Raw genomic sequence first — 19477 nt, forward strand, 5'->3', positions numbered from 1 at the left:
TACTTTTAGTAGGGGGTTATGATGTGCCTCCAAATTAGATACAATTTAAGGCCCATATGACCATTATTCAAGACATTGAACCTCTCTCTTTACATTTCATGACATGTTTGTGAGCTATAATGTGTTCATTAGGAAGATTTAGAGATAATTGCATATTATGTGCCTAATATTATTTATTTTTGTAGAATATTGATTAAATTATGAATGAGATAATATAGGGACTTGATCCATCCTACATGATGTACCAAGATTGGATAATAAATGAACAATATATTATGAAATTATTCAACACATTCTAGAGCTCCAATGATTGAGAAAAATAGGAATAGGCTCCCTAACATTTAATGAAGATTCTTATTATTAGGAACTAGATCAAATTTTGGAGGGATTTTGGAGGGGAGAGCTAGCTCCTTTCAAGGAGGATGCTTCCCCATCAATTTATATAAGTACCAATTCATATTTTCCTCCAGGGGAAGGTATTTCTTAGTCTTATTGTGAAGAAAACTTGTTATTTAGCATCTCTACTTCCATTTCTAGCAAGGATGTACTTGGATTGATTCAAATAATGAAATATGGTGTCATTTTATGCTTCTCATGCATGGCTTCCTTCATTGGATTTTGAATATTCTTGGGCTTGGCCATCCCATAAGCCCTAGAGCCCTGTTGTACAATTTCTTCATCTTCTTTGAATGTTTTGTTCACTTGCATTTCCTATTTCTGCTCTTAATATTCATGCTTATTTTAGTGTAGGTTAGATTGGTTAGATGCTTTAAATAAGTGGGTTTTCAGGTCATTTGTATATTTACAAGTATGATACATCCTTATAATAACTTTGAAAATTCATATTCATCATTGAGATTCTTGGATTGGTTTACTAGTTCACAATTGTGGAATATATGGAAGTATCTTGTAGCAAAATAGTAGTAATTTTCTAATAAATTTTACCATGTGTTAATGAGATCATTTTGAGTTGATACCACTTTGTTTGAATCTTGAAAACATCCAAATTAATAACCAAATTTACCCACAATTTTTTTACTTAATTAACTTATGCATTTAGGTATGTAGATCAACTTACTAGTTCATTGATTTGAAATTTCTAGGTTTTAGTGGTAATGTTTTGTTGAATTTTAGCACGTGATGATAAAGATATTTAGAGTTTATTTCACTTGTATTGAGTACTAATTAAATTATTCTTAATAGAAAAAACACTCCATGATATCATTTTCACTTCATCTGGTTAGGCATTTGGTAGGTTAACTAACTTATTGATCATGGAATTTCTAGTTTTTAGAGTAGTAGTTTTCTACTAATTTTTAGCACATGTTAACAAGAGTATATTTGAGTGATTCCACATGGATTGGATTCATAGGACATCCTAATTAATAAAAAAAATTATCCCATCTCATTTTAATTTAATTTTCTTGGGCATTTGGCAAGTTAAATTGGAAAACAACAATCCTGTAACAATCCTGTAGTAATCCTATAACACTTCATTTTCGAGATCTTCCTTGCCCAAGTTCACTCCAAATTCATGGTAGAATTAGATTTATAGCCTATGAATTCTCTGTTATCAATTTTCTTGAGCCTAGGATTGGTTGGGTTTCCATTTAGCTCTTACAGTCTTTGATTCTTGAATGTTGATTTATGTAATTAGTCTAGATTTTCTTTCCATAATTTACTTTAAGTAGAGTGTGATTTCCTTCTTGCAAGAGTAATATAGGACTTTCCTTTCCTAAAAAGTAGAATATATTTCCTTTAGTGCCATTTCATTTCCAATAATATAGATTATATTTTCTTGGTTGTCATTGTGCTTTACATTTTTGTAAATAGAATAGATTTTGATTTTATCATTTACTCTCCAGTAAAAGTAGAATAGGTTTGCTTATTAATATTTGCCTTTTGAAACTTAGGATTTGTAGATTACCTAGATCCTTGGTCATTTGAAGTTTCTTCATGGCCTTATTTCTCTTTCATTAAATGAATTTAGACTAGGAAGATGAAGGTGACTCTTGCACATACAATGTTGACCCCTCTTAAGTTTGTAAAGACCCCAAGTTGATAATTTAAGTTGGTAGCCTTGGGAGTTGAAACATTCTTGTTGCAATACTGGGGCTTATAAATATGGTTGGGATTATATTGGGCTATTAACCATTACAATTTTTATTGCTAGGTTTTAAGCATCTTGTTGAAGCTAAGGATTGTTGCATTTAGTTATACAATTAAATAGAATTGATAAGAAAATACCTAAGAATAATTTCCTCTTGAATTTTCCTCCACGGTTGTTAGATTTGTATTCCTATGAGGAATTGTTCCAAAATATAATAAGTTTCAATTTAAACTCCATGGAACAAATGATATGGGAATTTCTATATTGGAGGATAAAATTTTTGCTTCAAATTTTGTTTTTGATAACTTCTATGTTGATCATGTATGATGAAAATCACTTTGAAAAGTGGTCAAATAAATTGAGTTTGTTTTGTTTCATGTGTAAAATATGGCCTACTTTAATGTCTTGAATGTGAGATCATATTTTTTACCTCAAGAATTTAGAGAAATGAGTGATATGTGTATTCTTGCATAAATAACAACTTATTTTACTAGTCATGTCTACTTGGATATGTGTTAAAGTATTATTGTTATTATATCTTTTAGAAATACAAGCCTAATTTCTCAAAATGAGGATGCTCAATAATGGTATATTTTCCTTGTTGAGATTTAGATGCCAAATATATTACTCTAAGGTTTTCTACATTTTTTTCATAAGGATGTGTTTGTTGAGTATGATAACTTGTACCTTCAATAAGTTAGATTATCCTTGGTTCCTTTTCTCTATGCATTCTCAGCGCAAACCCAATTTATTTATATTGGTATTTAGAGTCTACATAACATTTAACACAAAGAAATAATGATTGGAAATAAATAATAAATAGATATTTTATGTGGTAAAATTTGAAAATTTGTCAAGGAAACATGCACAGGAAAGTTAACGATTTTATTATCAAGAGAAAATTTTTACAATAAGGTTTATATCCTCTTCAATTTCATGAACTTCATAAAAATTAATTAGCCATTTCTTTGGTAATAATAACCATCATTTTATTTTATTAACAAACATTGTTAGAGTAAGAATAACAAAAACTTATGTAAATTTGGTTTTTATACTTTCCTTTAATTAAATTTTTGTAATTACTCTAACAATATCCATCTTGAAAACATTTTATTTATATCTTGACCTTGCCAAATTCCTTTCATCATCTCTTCTATAAGCCAAGAGAATCCAAGCATCACTACAACTTCTCTAAAAACACTAGTTTTGTAAACATGTCTACAACAATTTCTTGAGTTTGTACCTTGTTAAGATCTACTCCACCTCCATTAATGACCTATCTTATAAAATGGTACTTTATATATCGCTAGTCTTACTATGATAAGTTGGATTTGTGGCCAAATGTATATGTCATTAACTATCACAGAATATATTTAAGTTATTTTGCATTCTTCCAAATTCCCTTACAAGAGCCTTTAGGAAAATTTGCTCTTTACAAGCATGTGAGACAAAAATACACTCTACTTTTGTGGTGGACAAGGCAACTTATTTCTATAACTTCAAAATCCAAAATAATGGCTCCCCTTGCAAGATTAAATAAATAACATGAATTATAACTCCTTTTATCCAAACTACCAACAAAATTTGAATCAACATAGACGTAGACATAATCTACAACCATTTAAGGTGTTGGAATAATTACGGGTTCCTTTAACATATCAAAACACCCATTTCATTGCATTTAACTACATTTCAATATTCTTTTCTCATATTTGTCATGTTCTTATTAACAACACCCAACACATGTGAAATATCCAGTCTTATACATACCATCATATAAACCAGTCTTCCTATTGCATCAACATAAGGTACATGGCACATATAATAATTTTCTTCCCTAATACTAGGACATAAACCTAAAGAAATCTTACAATTGGAAATCAAAGGTATATTGATAAGTTTGAGTTTATTAGTATAAAAATTTCACAACTACATTCTCAACATACATATGTTGTGAAAACTTAAGCTTACCATTTTCTCTTTCCTTATGTATTTTAGTGCCCAATATTTGTTTTTCTACTGTTATATCCTTCATATCAAAGGTCATAGTCATATCACTCTTCAATATGTTGATATTTTCTATGATTTTTCTTGCAACATGCATATCATCAACATATATTACTGAGATAATGAATATTTCTATAAAAAATTTGAAATACACACAATTGTCATGCTCACTTCTAGTATAGTTTTGGTTCATCACGAGGGAATCAAATCTATTGTACCATTTCCTACATGACCACTTTAAGCCATAAAATGATTTATTAATATCGCAAACTAATTTTCTTTTGTGATGTTGCCAAAGACCTATTAGGTGGAAAATACCCATAAAAAATTTCAAATGGGGATTTACAAGTAGAACTGTGGACTTCTTTACTATAAGAGTCTTGTATATATACTATATTTTCATCCTAGGACTTCATATGCTTATGATTGTAAACACTCAAACACTGCACGAAAGTCTTGTTGACTACTTTTCATTACCAATCTACCTGAGGATCGCATGTTCTAGATCTCTTGAACTTTATTTCCATCTTATCCCATAATATATTCGAAAGTGAACTAAGAAATATTGTGTCCCTATCTGAAATAATGCTTCTCAGTATCCCAAAGTGCACCCAAACCTACGGAAATAAAAAATGTGTTTCTTCTTTCCCACTGATGTTTTTTTATAGGGCATCAAAACAAACATCTTGTTGAACCTATAAACTATGAAAAACAACATTGACCACATGGTGTTTGCATTGATGCCAACCTAGGATGTCTACCTAAAGAGTACACCATGGAGTCAATTGTGTTCACATTTGTTTCAACAAGCATGGATAATTTTTCACGATGATCAAATTCTTGATGACATGTTACTGAGGTGTGCCTGATGTTTCCCGAGGTTCTACAGGTGTTTGAGAAGGATTAAATACAAACGAAAAAGTTTTAGGCATAGGGGATGTGATTTTCCCTAAGTCAGAGAAACTTCCTTGGGATGTTAACTAATACAATGCAAGGATATCAAAAACCTCCTTTGGTTCCCACACTATCCTTGTGATGATCATCCATGAGTGTCAATTCTATCGTAGTGATGATGTCCTCTAGGTTTAGAAACAATTACGATAAGAAGGATCTGGGGAATTCAGTGATAGTATTTACCAGAAGGTTCGATTGAAGGTTGATTTGGTCCAAATTGCCATTGACCTAGTTCAACTGGTGTTGATATGGTCATCAATTGAATGGAATTATTTGGTTCACAAATAGTGGAACACATTCATGATATGTAAGTGTTGGAGCGCATTGTTGATATGGTTTTGAATTGAATTAATCCTCCAGGCAATGTGAACACATTCATTGTGTCATAATTTGTTGAGATGTAGAGAAATTTTTAATTTTTATGGTGAAGCGCTGGTATAATATGGAAGTCATGTTCCTGTACAAACTACTTGTTTTGTGAATGCATGATTTCCATGTAGTGTGCATAAGAAATTGATGTATGCATATCTGGAGCTAAAGGAACATTATGGCATGAGCATATACAAAGTGATGGATCAAATCTAATGTGTGAGTGTAATCTGGTGGAGACTGAAGAAGTTTCTCAGGGAGTAGATGCTTCCTTCCAGTGGTGGTCATAAAACTAGTGAACATGGTGGGCTTCAGTATGTGGTGGTCTTAATAGATTATGGGAGTGGTGGTTTACATTTCTTGCAAGTAGAGCCTTGCCCACTAGTGGTTTCCAGTGCATGCATATGTAAATAATAATGTATTACTAATAAATAAGTAGAAGAAGACAACACCAACATTGGTTTTTCATAATTGGGTTTTCCACATAACATATGGTCTTTGCTTCTAGGATGATTTGATGATGATGTCTACTTATAGGTCTTGATGTTTATAGGTTGTTGATAGTACATTTGGTTATGTATGCATGATATTCTTATATATTTTTCATATATCTACTGGTATATATATTGTGATTTTTTATTAATAGATGAATGAATATGGATTTGAAATAAAAGGAAAGACTTGGTATAGGGGAACAATATTGATCCACCCTCCTTATTAGTATTATTCACACTTCCAACAAATAGGTAGTCATTTATCTTCCTATTTGTTGGTAAACCTGTCACAAAGTCCATGGAAATGCTTTGATAAGGAGGAGTAGGTACATGTAAGGGATGATATCGACACTATTTCCAGTTACTACGCTTGTTGGTACAACAAATTTTGCATCCTATTATGAAACTAGCTACTTGTTTTCACATCTTGGGCCAATATACATACCTCTAGAAGCTGGCCATTGTCTTCCTTACACAAAAGTTCCCTGTAACCTTATAGGTGTGAGCCTCTCTAATCAAATACAATTTCTCACATTTAGGAACACATAACTAATTTAGCATGTAGAGTAACCTATCCTAGAAATGACAATCAATTGTGTTGTCACCATCATGCACATGACTATGGATCTACAACTAATGAAAAACCTCCTTGAAGTCCTCATCCCCTAAATATGCCCCTCTATATGTGTCATGAGTAAATTTCTCCATGTGCATCAATGTTCCCAAAGCTATGATCTATAATGTGGGTGGTGTTGAAAGTATTCTAGCCATCTTCTTTGTTCTTTCCTTCTTATAATTAATCACTAAATGAAACAATTTCCCATCAACTTGTAATTATTGGTCTACTATACCTTAGTCTTTTCCAATAGGTATTGTACTAGCTGGTGATATATGTGGATTAATTTCTCTTTTCCCATCAAATAATGCTTACAATTCTTCACAGAATGCACCAGGGCATAAAGCTCCTTGTCGTAGCTAAGGTAGTTAAGAACTGCCACATGAAATACTTTAGAATGGTAACATGCAAGCCTTCCTCCTTACATCAAGATCTCTTCCATTCCATACCCACTCATTTTTGTCTCCACTTTGAAGGCTTGATACAAGTTCGGTAAAGATAGAACTCATCCTTAACTGATCTTCTTCTTTAACTCCTCAAAGTCCCTTTGTTGACCCTTCCCCATTAGAAACTCCTACTATTTTTTATGGCATGGAGTGGTGCTACTACCACTAGAAATGAGGTTATGAATTTTATTAGGTGTTCTACTACCTTAGCGAAACTCATCACCTTAGAGACATTAGTAGGAAATTTCCACTTCATGATGATATCCATCTTGGCAGGATATTTTTATAGCTCTCCTCCACCTATCACATACCTTAGATACACCGAAAATTCTTATGCAAACACACACTTCTTTATATTTTCTTCGAGCTAGTACTTCTTTAATGTCTCTAGTACCTCCGCCAAATGTGGGATGCACTCCCCCCAAGTAGCACTGTATAATAGTATATCATCCAAATAAACAATAGAAAATTAATATCTAAAAAGGAACAATATATCAGTCATTGAGCCTGGTGATTTATAGACATTATATCTAGGTCACTAAAGTATTTCGATTAATGCAATAGATTACAAAGATCATCTATTCTTGGAAGGGGGTACCTATTCTTGAGTGTGATTTTTTTCAATTCCTTGTAATCTATAGGCATTCACCAAGTCTCATCCTTATTTGGAACAATAATGATGAGTGACCCACATGGTCATGTAATTAGTTGAATGACACCCTATTCTAGTAGCTATTGTAAGTGTTTATTAACCTAACATAATTGTTTAATAAAATCCTTATACAACCTAATGCGGATTCTCACAATAGATAGATATCATGCTCCAATTCCCTCTTAGGTGTTTTCCCTTTAGGATCCTAGAATACATCCATGTATTCCTATAACAACGTTTTTTGTTGTTTTTTCTATATCTTAGTACTCCCCTCCAGTAATTATTTTATTATAATGGACTCTTATATAGTGTAATTTTCCCATAAAAATAATAAAACATACTTCTTTCTAGAAACGATCATTTTCTTGGCTTGGTTGACAATTACTAGCAAAATTTCAACTTGCCTTTATGTGTGTTGATAGTCAACTATTTTCCATCCTTAACGAGCTGCAACTGGTTGATTCTACACATGAATATTACATCATGCATGTTCATTTGGGGATTGTTGAACACCACTTCACATATATCAAAGGAAACTACATCTATTTCTAATTCAACAGTAAAATTAGCACCGAAAGAAAAAATGCTTTTGCACTATTTTTTTACCTTTATATATGCATCCTTATTTACCCATTCCAATGGATATGGGATTGGATGATCACAAAATTCTAATCCTATTATTTTGACCAGCTTTGCTGCCATGATAATTTCTTGCAATCATCAGTCAAACAGAGCATCAATGTTGGTATTTTTAATATGTATCTTTATATGAAAGAGTATGCTATTTTCATTCTCTTCCTACTATTGAATGATACCCATATTCACCTCATTGTACATTACTATGTATATGATTTTCTCACCCATGTTAGAGCTCCTTTCAACCTAGTTTATCAAATCAATGGGCATGAGGTTCTTCTTCTTATTATCTTTCTTTTTTGTCTTTAGGTTAAGCTATGGATGCAACTTCTAGCAATTCTCTTTTATATCACTATCAATGTTATAATGGTTGCAACGGTTGCTAGGATATTTGAATTGGCATGTTATGACCACCAGATTCTTATCTTTTCACCTTTCCACTTCCTCTTCCCCTCCTTAGAAGGATATTGGTTCTCCTTTGAATTTTATCGACTTGATTTCCCTTTATTTAGGCCTATCTTCTCTAGGTACTATGTATATACACAAGCCTCATCCATAGATCTAGGCTTGAATAAAATCACTTTCTACTGCATAGGGTTGTGTAGAACCCTTAAATATCTAAGGAGTACATATGGGTTCTTTGCAAGATACCTAACATTATGGTTATCATTCTAAATTATGTGGCATACTCCTACACATTCTACCCCTTCTTTTTCCTAAAGCAGTGCCACGAGATCCATTAGTCATATACATAGCCGATAGGGTAAAATTGTGACTTGATGAGGGTTTTAAGGTCCTCCCACTTAGTCACTAGAGGATAAAATTCCAACCTCAAGTTCTTTGTGTGGCTTCCCCACCAAGTTAGGGTATGGACCTCTAATTTCAGCCATGAAAATGAAATATTTGGTTCTTCTGCTATTTGATGAACATTGAAATAAACCTCTAATTGCTACAACCATTGATTTAGATTTAGAGCATATATCTTACCTTGATATGGTTTGATATCACCTTTCACTTCCATTTTAAATAGTGATTGTGAATGCCTCATGACACTCGATTGGGTTGATCGTTTTTTGGTTCTTTCTTCAACTCTCTCTTCATTTCTTCCCAATCTATTGATCTCCCCTATGATCATAACTCTCCATTAGAACCCCGATCTTCTCTAAATAACGTGATATTATTGGTTAGGGCCACCATGAGTAGATTAATGTTTCATTTGATATCTACGACTTGTGCTTCCAATCATGAAAACCTCTTCTTGGTAAGATCATGAGTGTTATTCATAAATTCGTCCAGAATGACTAGGTTTTATGACTTGTAGCCTAGTCGTGACCTAGCTTCCTTAAAAAACTCCATAATATAACCAAAGAATTAACTTACTTTGACATCAATATTATCCCTAAAATTCCATGGATATTCTACTTGATAGTTCATCACAACAGATCTGACAAATCATTCTTAAAAATATGAGATATACTCTCTAAGGATTTATTTCTCTTTTGATATATATGGATTTATAAATTGATATTTATTGCATGTACACTCAAATTATAAACATGAAAAAATAGAGAAAATTGAAATAAAAAGTCACAAAACATAATTGACACAAGCTATATCCTAGATAACCCTTTCGAGAGAAAACCCATCTCGAAGGTGAGGCCACCCTAATCTAATTCTATGAATAGAGAATGGATGTGAGTACAAAGACATAATACCTATGGAATACGGGCTACTATATTGCACAAATACTATATATTTAATCTCTCCCTATGCCTCCTATCTACTCTACTCGTCTATGGAACAAATGCACTTGAAAAAAATGGAACCCATTTTCCTCTTAGTGGCTTGGTTATAACAAAACCTGGTAGCCTACTAGTGTTTAGGTTTGACTCTTTCAACTCTTAAATAGAGTTACATTATGGACTTTTCTAGAGTATTATTTATAATCTTCACTTGTATAGCCACTTTTCCATGAATAATTAGGGTTGACATGGCTTCCTGTCGAATTATGGTGGCCAAAACAAGAAGGTCAACTTCAGAGTGGTATAACTTTTGCAAGTGGACTCCAATTAAGGAAATTATTGCATCGTTGGAAATATATCCATATGAAAAATAGGATAAAAATGTGTTATACTAAAGATCAAGAAATTTTTTAACCCCAAAAAACATCGTCTTATGTCTTAAAATCCTCCTAAAAGGTTTTAGACCCCAATTTTCCAAACTAGTTCTTGCTAGTTAAAATGGTCTTGTGAGTTTATTCCTCCACTTTTTCCACCATCAAAGGATTGATATGGATTAAAACAAATATAATGATCCAATACAAATTAGGTATCTGCTTCCTTGAACTTGTATTGTAAAATATCCATTTTTGAAGCCACAGAGCTAATAATATCAGTCTTGAAATCATATAATAAATTATCTATTTGTGCTTGAGTGATCCCTCAAGTGGCTAATTTTGTTATTCTTGTAGAAACATCTCTTGAATTTATTCCTTTTTTGGAAATCCATTTGGATCATTTCCTAAAAATTTCATGTATTTCATTATATCCCTTTTAAGAAACATCTTCTCCACCCATTATTCAAGAGATCTATGCATTCATCTTGTACCTCATTATGTAATGTAGAATAGCAGTTATCATATTATCATCCAATTTTATTTTGGTCATTTCTGGATTATATTGAAACCCTTTAACATAATATTCTAATATTTCATATTCATTATAAGTCATATTAAATGTATCCTCATAAATATCTCTTGCTTTATTATAATCCTAGTATTTTTGGAGCAATTTTTTTCATGTCGTTCCATGTTCTAGTAGATTGTCTATTAAGTCACATAGACCAATGTAGTGTCAAATATTTTAGTATGGTAGGAAACAAATTTAGCTTTGGGAATTTGAAACATAGTCGTAGCTTCAACAAAAAACATCAAACTTGAGAAATAAAGTGTCATGATGTTTTCTTTTCAATTATAAAAATTAAGAAGAGATAATAGATTATTTTTTTTCATTACTACTTCTCCTTTAACATCCATAATTGAGAATTAAAAAATTAGATTATATGATGCATATTCATCCATTTTCTTTTCCTAAATCCTTTTGTCTATTTACTATTCCTATTAAACTCTTATAATACATATTTATTATTGAATTAGGTTTTCTTGGGAATCAACACTAGTATAAGGTTACCCAATGATAGTTATTTTGTATCTCTTTGTTTTCCATGATGAGTGTATTATTATTCTACCTTGGAGGAGGATCTAGAAGGAAATGGTGTTAGATATGTTTCCTTTCCACTATCTCTAGATCCTTTTTTTTTTTTTTTTTTTATCTTGTCACCCTACATATTTCTTAGTGTTATAACCCGTTGTTATTCAACCAAGTGCTTTGGGGCTCTTTCCTTTATCCATGCAAACTACATGGCTTGAAATTGGGGGAAATATAAGATATCCATAGAATCTTTGTCGTGAATGTGTATGTTTTCACATATATGTTATCACTTTCATTTCTTGATGTTCAAAGAGTTATTATTTAGTCTCAAAATGAAAACACTCTAGATGGAATATATAAGGTTTGGCCATTAACCTCCCTCCAAAATTCCTAATACTATGTGTAGCTGAAACAAATTCCATATCTATTATTTTCCCCTCAACAACTTCCTAGCAATGGTGCCTAAAATATATGGTCAATTAATTTTTATATTCAAAGAAAATATCTTAATAGATCATTATTATGTCAAACTAGGGGTCAAGTGGCTTTTCAAGTGATCATGCAAAATATATATAGACTACAAATTCCCTTCTAGAATTTTTCACCTAATTTGTAGTTTAGAAAAATGAAAGTTACCATTCAACAAAAAATCAAACACACAAAGAGATACATAATTTGTTCAACAAAGAATCAATAAAAGTTCACTCAACAAAGAGTCCAAGCTACACTAAGCTATGCAATTTTTTCAGTTCACAAAAAAATCCATTGAATAGTGGGTTCAAACTATAATAAGCTCTATATTTTTTGGTTGACACAACAATCCACTCAACAATACATTAGATTGAAAATGAGCTATGCACTCTTCTGATTCACACCCTCAATAACATAGTTAAAAAATTAAGATAGTTTGTTTGTAACTAGTTAATAATTATTAAAATCAAATGAAGCTAGAGTACCTACTAACTAATTTAGTAACAATCTAAATAGTTTGTTGGCTATCTAAACTAACAATTCAACACCTTCTTTGAGAAGTGGGCCCTGCCCCCCTTGAACCATGTGTTGTAGAATGGCTTCATAATATATGGAATCAACTTACTAAAAGCACATAAATTCTTAATTTTAAATTACAACTACTATATATAGGTTAGATCTTTATGATAGAATGAAATATGAAGATTTCATTATCTTTTCCCTTCTATCTCTCACAAATAGGGACAAATTTTGTATACAATTTCTTAATTATCTATCTAATGCTAAGAATCGTGTTGACAATATTACCAATTCTCAAGTTGTTATAATTAATGATAGGGTAGACAATATTTTTCTAATAACTAATTCAAAATAGATGATATATCTATTTATTTAATTGCATCTTGTTTAGATTAAAAATAGAAATTGAATAGATTTAATGAAACAATCCTCATAACGATTCTAACTTCATTGCACAAAATGGCTCATATCAATCATGCTAATCAACAACGATTTAGAGGTTATTGTGGTCAATGGAATATAATTTAAGAAAGATATTTGTATCCTTAGAGTCATAATGAATGAAGAATCATTGTTGCGACATGCATTTGCTAGAGTAGCAGCATTGTGATATTCCTAGAGTAGTAGTTTTGTGATATAATGGGAACAATAACATCCTAATACACTAAAGATAACAATGTACTTGAATAGAAGAATCATGAACAACACGAGCAACAACATATTGATATATATAGAGTAGACACATACTAATGATGCAAGAATAATGGCATAATTGTGTCATAATAACCTGGAGTAGTATCTTCACACACACCATTCTTGTCAGTGAATTTAAAAAGGAATAAATCTCCTGAATACACTAACATGATCCATCAAATGACATCAGTGCTGACAATACTAATCTAAAAATGGTTATGAAGGATGGAAAAAGGGTGGTAATATATGGAAATAAAGGTGCGATAGAAATGAAAATTATAGATCCCAATAAGTATATGTGCCTAAATTTCAAGAGCTACAAAATTTAGTGTTCAATGAAATGCACAACCTACCCTATGCTAGGAATATAGGGTACCAAAAGACAATTGCAGCTATAAGAGGGAAATGTTTTAGCCATGCATGAACAAAAAAAAAGCTGGTTATATAGATAGATGTCTAGAATGTTAAAAGGTAATGGTTGAGCATATATATCTAGCTATATTTCTACAACCATTTCCAATTCTTAAGTGGAAATGAGAAATTTCAACCATTGATTTCATTACTGAACTTCTTAGGACTATAAAGCAACACGATTCCATCATAGTGGTGGTGTTTAATCTCACAAAGGCTACCTATATTATTCCAATAATCTAGCTCACAAGGAAACAAGCATTGCAAATATTCACATGAAGGAAATTTACAAATTTCATGGCATTCCTATGGTTATTATATTTGACAGAGATACAAAGTCCACATAATTTTTTTATAGTTTATTATTTAATGGATTTGAGATTATTTAAAGTTTAGCACAACATATCAACCAATGTTGGATTGAAAAACAGAGAGGATCAATCAAGTGATTCATGATATACGAAGCATATGTGTAATGGATAAAACGTACAATTGGAAATAACATTTACATTTGGTTGAGTCTATGTATAATAATGGATATGAAACATCTTTCAATATCAGCCAATTTGAAGCCTTTCATGTGAGGATATCTAGCACACCTATAAGTTAGTGCAATCTAGTTGGTAGGGCCATTATTGGGTAATATTTGCTTAGGAATTGGAAGAGGAAATGGTGAAGTTAAAGTATAACATAAAGGTTTCATAGGAAAAGAAGAAAAGTTATACATACAAAGGTAGAACACATATAGAATTTAGAGTGGATGAGCATGCCTTCTTTAAAGTGAAAGATAAGAATATTTCAATAAGAATAGGATGTTTTCCAAAATTGGTAGTAGGATATTATGAACCATTTGAAATCTTGTATACAATTGGTCTTGTTTCATACATGCTTACACCACTTGCATCCATATGCATAGATAATGTGTTTCTTGTTTATTTTCTTAAAAGTTGTGTATGATCCTAAGGATATACTTGATTAGGCTTTAGGAGGAAAACTTCCATGCCCAACCAATGTGCATATTGGATTGGAATATCAATGTGATGTAAAATAAAAACATCATCCTTGTAAATGCTTAATGAACATGCTATAGTCCTAATGATGCTACATTTGAGATGAGGATGTCATGTGCGAGTAGTACCCACATTTGTTTTTCATATTTTTGAATAATTTGATTGTGGAATTGTATACAATGCATCAAGGATGATGCAAAAAAAGGTGGAGGGAAATGTAATAATCCTATGTTGGCACTTAGGTTTCATATATGCGTATGATATTTTAGTTTTATAAGCTAGTACTTTTTGGGCTAGAATGCCTATGTATATATGTTTGGGTTGGAGTACATATGTATAGATGTTTCAGGTTGGAATTCCAATACTCTATTATGCTAAGTATTTGATATGTTGAAAAGGTTGGTGATCTCATCATTGTGAATAGTAATTACAATCATATATTAGTAAAATGCATCACTATCAATAGAAGTTAAACAATAGAGTATGGGGGATTAGGATTCCATGAGAGGGAAATGGGAGAATGGGTTTAAGGAAATGGGCTAAGTCAAGTGTGTCTAAACCAATGAATAAAATAATATATTCCTTAATCCAAGTTATGATTTCATATTGATTTATACTAAGGTCCTAAGTGATGGTATGAGTTTCCAAGTAGTGGGATAACAATTATTGAAGTGAAACTTGTCAAAAGGTGCACATGCATTTTTAAAGCAAGAATTTATTGGAAACATCATCCATTGTTATTCATTCTTACTATCACAATTAGTTATTTTGGTTTAGGTGCCATGTGTGTGAGCTATGGAGCCACTGCAACCATTTATCATTGTGAACCTAGTGAATCCTAGGTCAAGTAGGTGTGAAATTATCCATGGGTTTCGTTTTGGAATACTAGAGCCCCAGAGGGAGAAATGTCTAGGAAACCTTTCTAGGGTATGACCCCTAGAAGGCACCTAGAGACTCCATTGGAGTACTTGTAGTTCTTGGAGCCACAACATTGAGATTTCATAGTTATCCTATGCTAAAGCCTTGGAAGGGAAGTGGGATAGATTGAGGAAATAAAAATTAAAGAAGGGGGTACACTCCCTTGGGTTGTGTAGACTAAGGGGAATGAGATAGTGGTTGGAATTACTTCTAGGGTTTGGTACCTTAGCCTAAACATGATTTGTGGTAACTATGAGACCTAGCTGGATTAGGTTTCCTTTTCCTTGGATAATTTATAGTCCCATATTAGGATTTACCTACTATAAATAGATTATGAGAACAATTTATATGGCTTGGTGGAATGTATAAGGTCTACAATTAGTTGGTATTTTTACAAAAGGATAAGTGGTCTATGTTATAGATAATATATTATGTTTTTATGTACTTAATATTTGTTATTTTGTGCATGCATATAATTATGCATGGAACTACATATTTGTTAGGATTTCATATGAGTTTTATAGGCATGTCATATTATTACTTGGTGGTCTTAGGGCTTAGACTAGGTGTCTAGTTTTGTAATAGAATTGGTATGATAGTAAGATAACGATAGGATAAAGAAATTTTAAAATTTCAATTCATATAGAAGTTGTTTATAGTGACATATTCCTTAGAGTGATTTTGGCATGTGTTATAGTTCAAATTTCATGATTTGGGGTCTAAAAAATTCCAGATCCTATTTAAGAGATCTTATGATAATTTTGGGGGTGAAAAATTTGAAAGCATAACATGCAACCCCTTATTGATATCCTACACATGGAAGCTTTCCAACAATGTGAGGATCACCTCAATTAGAGTTCATATGAAAAATGTATGCCTTTCACACATTGACCTACCTTATTGACCACCATGGTACTAGGTGATGTTGCATCTCACACATGCACAGCTAGTCACATGTGGAGTTTAGAGAAAATTATAGAAGGTATAAAGCCTTAAAATTAATTGATGCATGAAGAATTTAAGAATCCTAACACCTAACCCTAGATGGATACTAGGCTATGCTAAATAAAATACTAGTAGGAAATGGAGTTCTATTCTTTTGATACTATTATTGTAACATTGAGTAGAGCATCTATGAGTGACATATCCAAACATGATAGTGGAGGTAGAATACTTTTTGTATCCATTTAATCCATAATGTCTATAGAAACTCTATAGTGAGTTCCCATTTATTTGTACTTGAATTTCATAAGTCGGAAAAAAGGAAAAGCATGCACCTCATATTCTAGGTAGGTCCTCTCCCATATTGTGATTCCAAAGTCACATCTTACCCTTAGTTGTGTGGATGACATGCTCCTTTAGATGTTTCTTTCATTTCAATTTTAGTTACTTCGATAATTTTGAGTGTGAGTTATTAGGCCAATAGGTGTCCCCATTATTAGAATTGGGCATATTAATCCTTTTCCTAATTACAAATTCCAATCCTAGGGTTGAGAATGAGGCATGTTGGCATATTCTCAGTATCGCTTCTCAATAAACAAATAAAATTATTAGTGATTACTTCCTTGCATATCTAAATCAAGTATTTAAACCATACTTAATTTTTTTTTTATAAAACATGATTAAAAATTTATTGTACCAATTGTTTATCTTGATGTATGAGGATTAGAGAGAATGAAATTAAAAAAAATATTTAGATAAAATATGAACCCATGACGAAATTTTTTTCTCTAGCTTGTGAAATGTGGTGCATTTACTTATAGCCATGTTCAATGATTGTAAAACATGGAACTTTCACTTACGAAACGCCTAACTGTTGGCATTATTCTTCATTCATTGAACAAAATACACCAAATTGACTCCCTTAATTCAATAACTCAAATTGAATCACTGTGTGTGAAATGGATGGGATCCTGCGGAAGTGGATTGATGGTGGAGGATCGTCCATGGTTTTAGAAATGGGTCTCATATACCATGATAGGATCGGTCGTGGCACCCGTACATCTCTCTTCTTCCTCATATGTTTTTGGTAAGCGTTGTACACTTATAGCCAGGGAGTAACATGCCAAGTTTTATATACTCCACCATTGTATTACCCTACTCTCGTGTTGGCATATTTAGGACGAAGATGCTTGAGACATGTAGGCTTAGTTAGTTTGTAAAATGAGATGGAATGTAATTATTCTTATTATTATCTTAATTTTTGGTGTCTTTGATATCAATTATGGAACCACAATGATTGATGACAGTTTCGGGCATAGACACATCAGTTCGATAGTAAGTCAGGAGATTCAGTGTCACTGATTAAAAGATGACAGTGTTAAACGCTTATCATGTGCTAGGGTTTAGTGATTCCGCAAAAATATTGAGGCCTTAAATCTCTAAGGTATTGGGGCCTTATTATTGATATTGAGGCAAGATCACCAGGTCACCTTTTATCCTCTCCATGTTTCCATGTAGATATTGGGGCCTTATTATCGATATTGAGGCAAGATCATCAGAATTCCTTATATCCTCACCGTGCTAAGGGTGCTAAGGGTAAAGAGGCAACCAAAATTTCCCTTCTTACATTTAGAGACATCGTATAGCATCATTTCAATGCCAATTCTACTTTTTACAAATTCTTATTATGTTATAAGGTTTTCATAATAGTTTTAATCTCTCTCAGTGTCTCAAAGATTCAGGATTTTTAAGAATTCCCTTTAATAAATTTCCTATATTCAGTGCTTACACTAGCTAAACTTCCCATAGTTATTAGATACATCGCCATGCAATCTACATTTGAGAATGGCCACAAAATGGGTTGTTATCATTGAAATACTATGATCATTTACTGATTAATAAGAATCACAATCAAAGGGCATATTTTGGTTCATTGGGCATCGCAATGGGGTTGGGTAGGTCATGAATTGTTGTGCATTGGATGCTGAACTTATCTCGATTGCAGGTTATTTGGGCCTATCGACGTGGCTAGTCGGGCCCCTCTCCATCTCCGTTGCCGTCTGTTTAGACTGGCCATGTACATATCTTGTCGTCACATGCTGCATACTCCATGGAAAAGTTCTACACTGGTTTCAACATATTCTAAAAAAAATCGACTACTTCAAAACTTTAAAGCGAGCCACTTCGCTCTCCGTTATGGCTAAATCAAGAGTTAAGGAACACATGAATAGTGAATATGATCTCCAGGAAATTGGTATGGAAGCGAAAGTGAAGAAAGGAGTCAAAACGATTGGGAATCAAATAATTCTACGATTTGAGGCCGGTATGCACAGGGATTGGTTTGCCACAGCGACCTTCCCAGTGTTCAAAGATTTTTTGCATTTTGCATCTGCCTATTCTTTTTAATCTACATTACCATAAGATATGTTCATTTTCTTATAGAATATTGCACCGGAATACTATATTGGAAACTAATATCATAGCAGCAGACACATTATTAGTCTGCCAGGATTGGAAGAAAGCATCTCCCTAAATGAACATCAAGATATTTTGGCTCTCTGTGGATTTTTTTATGCAGATTGCAGACTTTGTCTAAACCAAATGTTGTTGCGATTTATGGAGATGTGGTCAACAACTTCTCAATGTGGATGTAATTTTTGCTTGAATCAAATGTTCAGAAAAATGCATCGTGCCCCTTCCCATTAGCAATTGACTTCCACACATTTTAAAGAATTGGAGAGTATAATATTGGTGAAGCATTAAACTATCACTGTCAAAAGATGAGACATTTGGTGTAAATTCTAAAATAGCCTATGTTGTATTGTGTGTATATACATATAACCTTACACTTTAATATAAATATTTCAATAAAAGTCAAATATTTTCTATTAAAGTATTAATTTAAAATCAGAAAATAGTTATATATATATATATATTTCAAACCCTTTTTTGCTTATCCATACATTCATTTCGATGTTTATGGCTATAATGAACTAATGCTGTAAACCGACCGACGAGAT

The sequence above is a fragment of the Pinus tabuliformis genome, chromosome 2_1 (genome assembly GCF_031772625.1).
Source record: "Pinus tabuliformis cultivar Carrire ecotype Pingquan chromosome 2_1, CPIR1, whole genome shotgun sequence".
Classification (NCBI taxonomy): Eukaryota; Viridiplantae; Streptophyta; class Pinopsida; order Pinales; family Pinaceae; genus Pinus; species Pinus tabuliformis.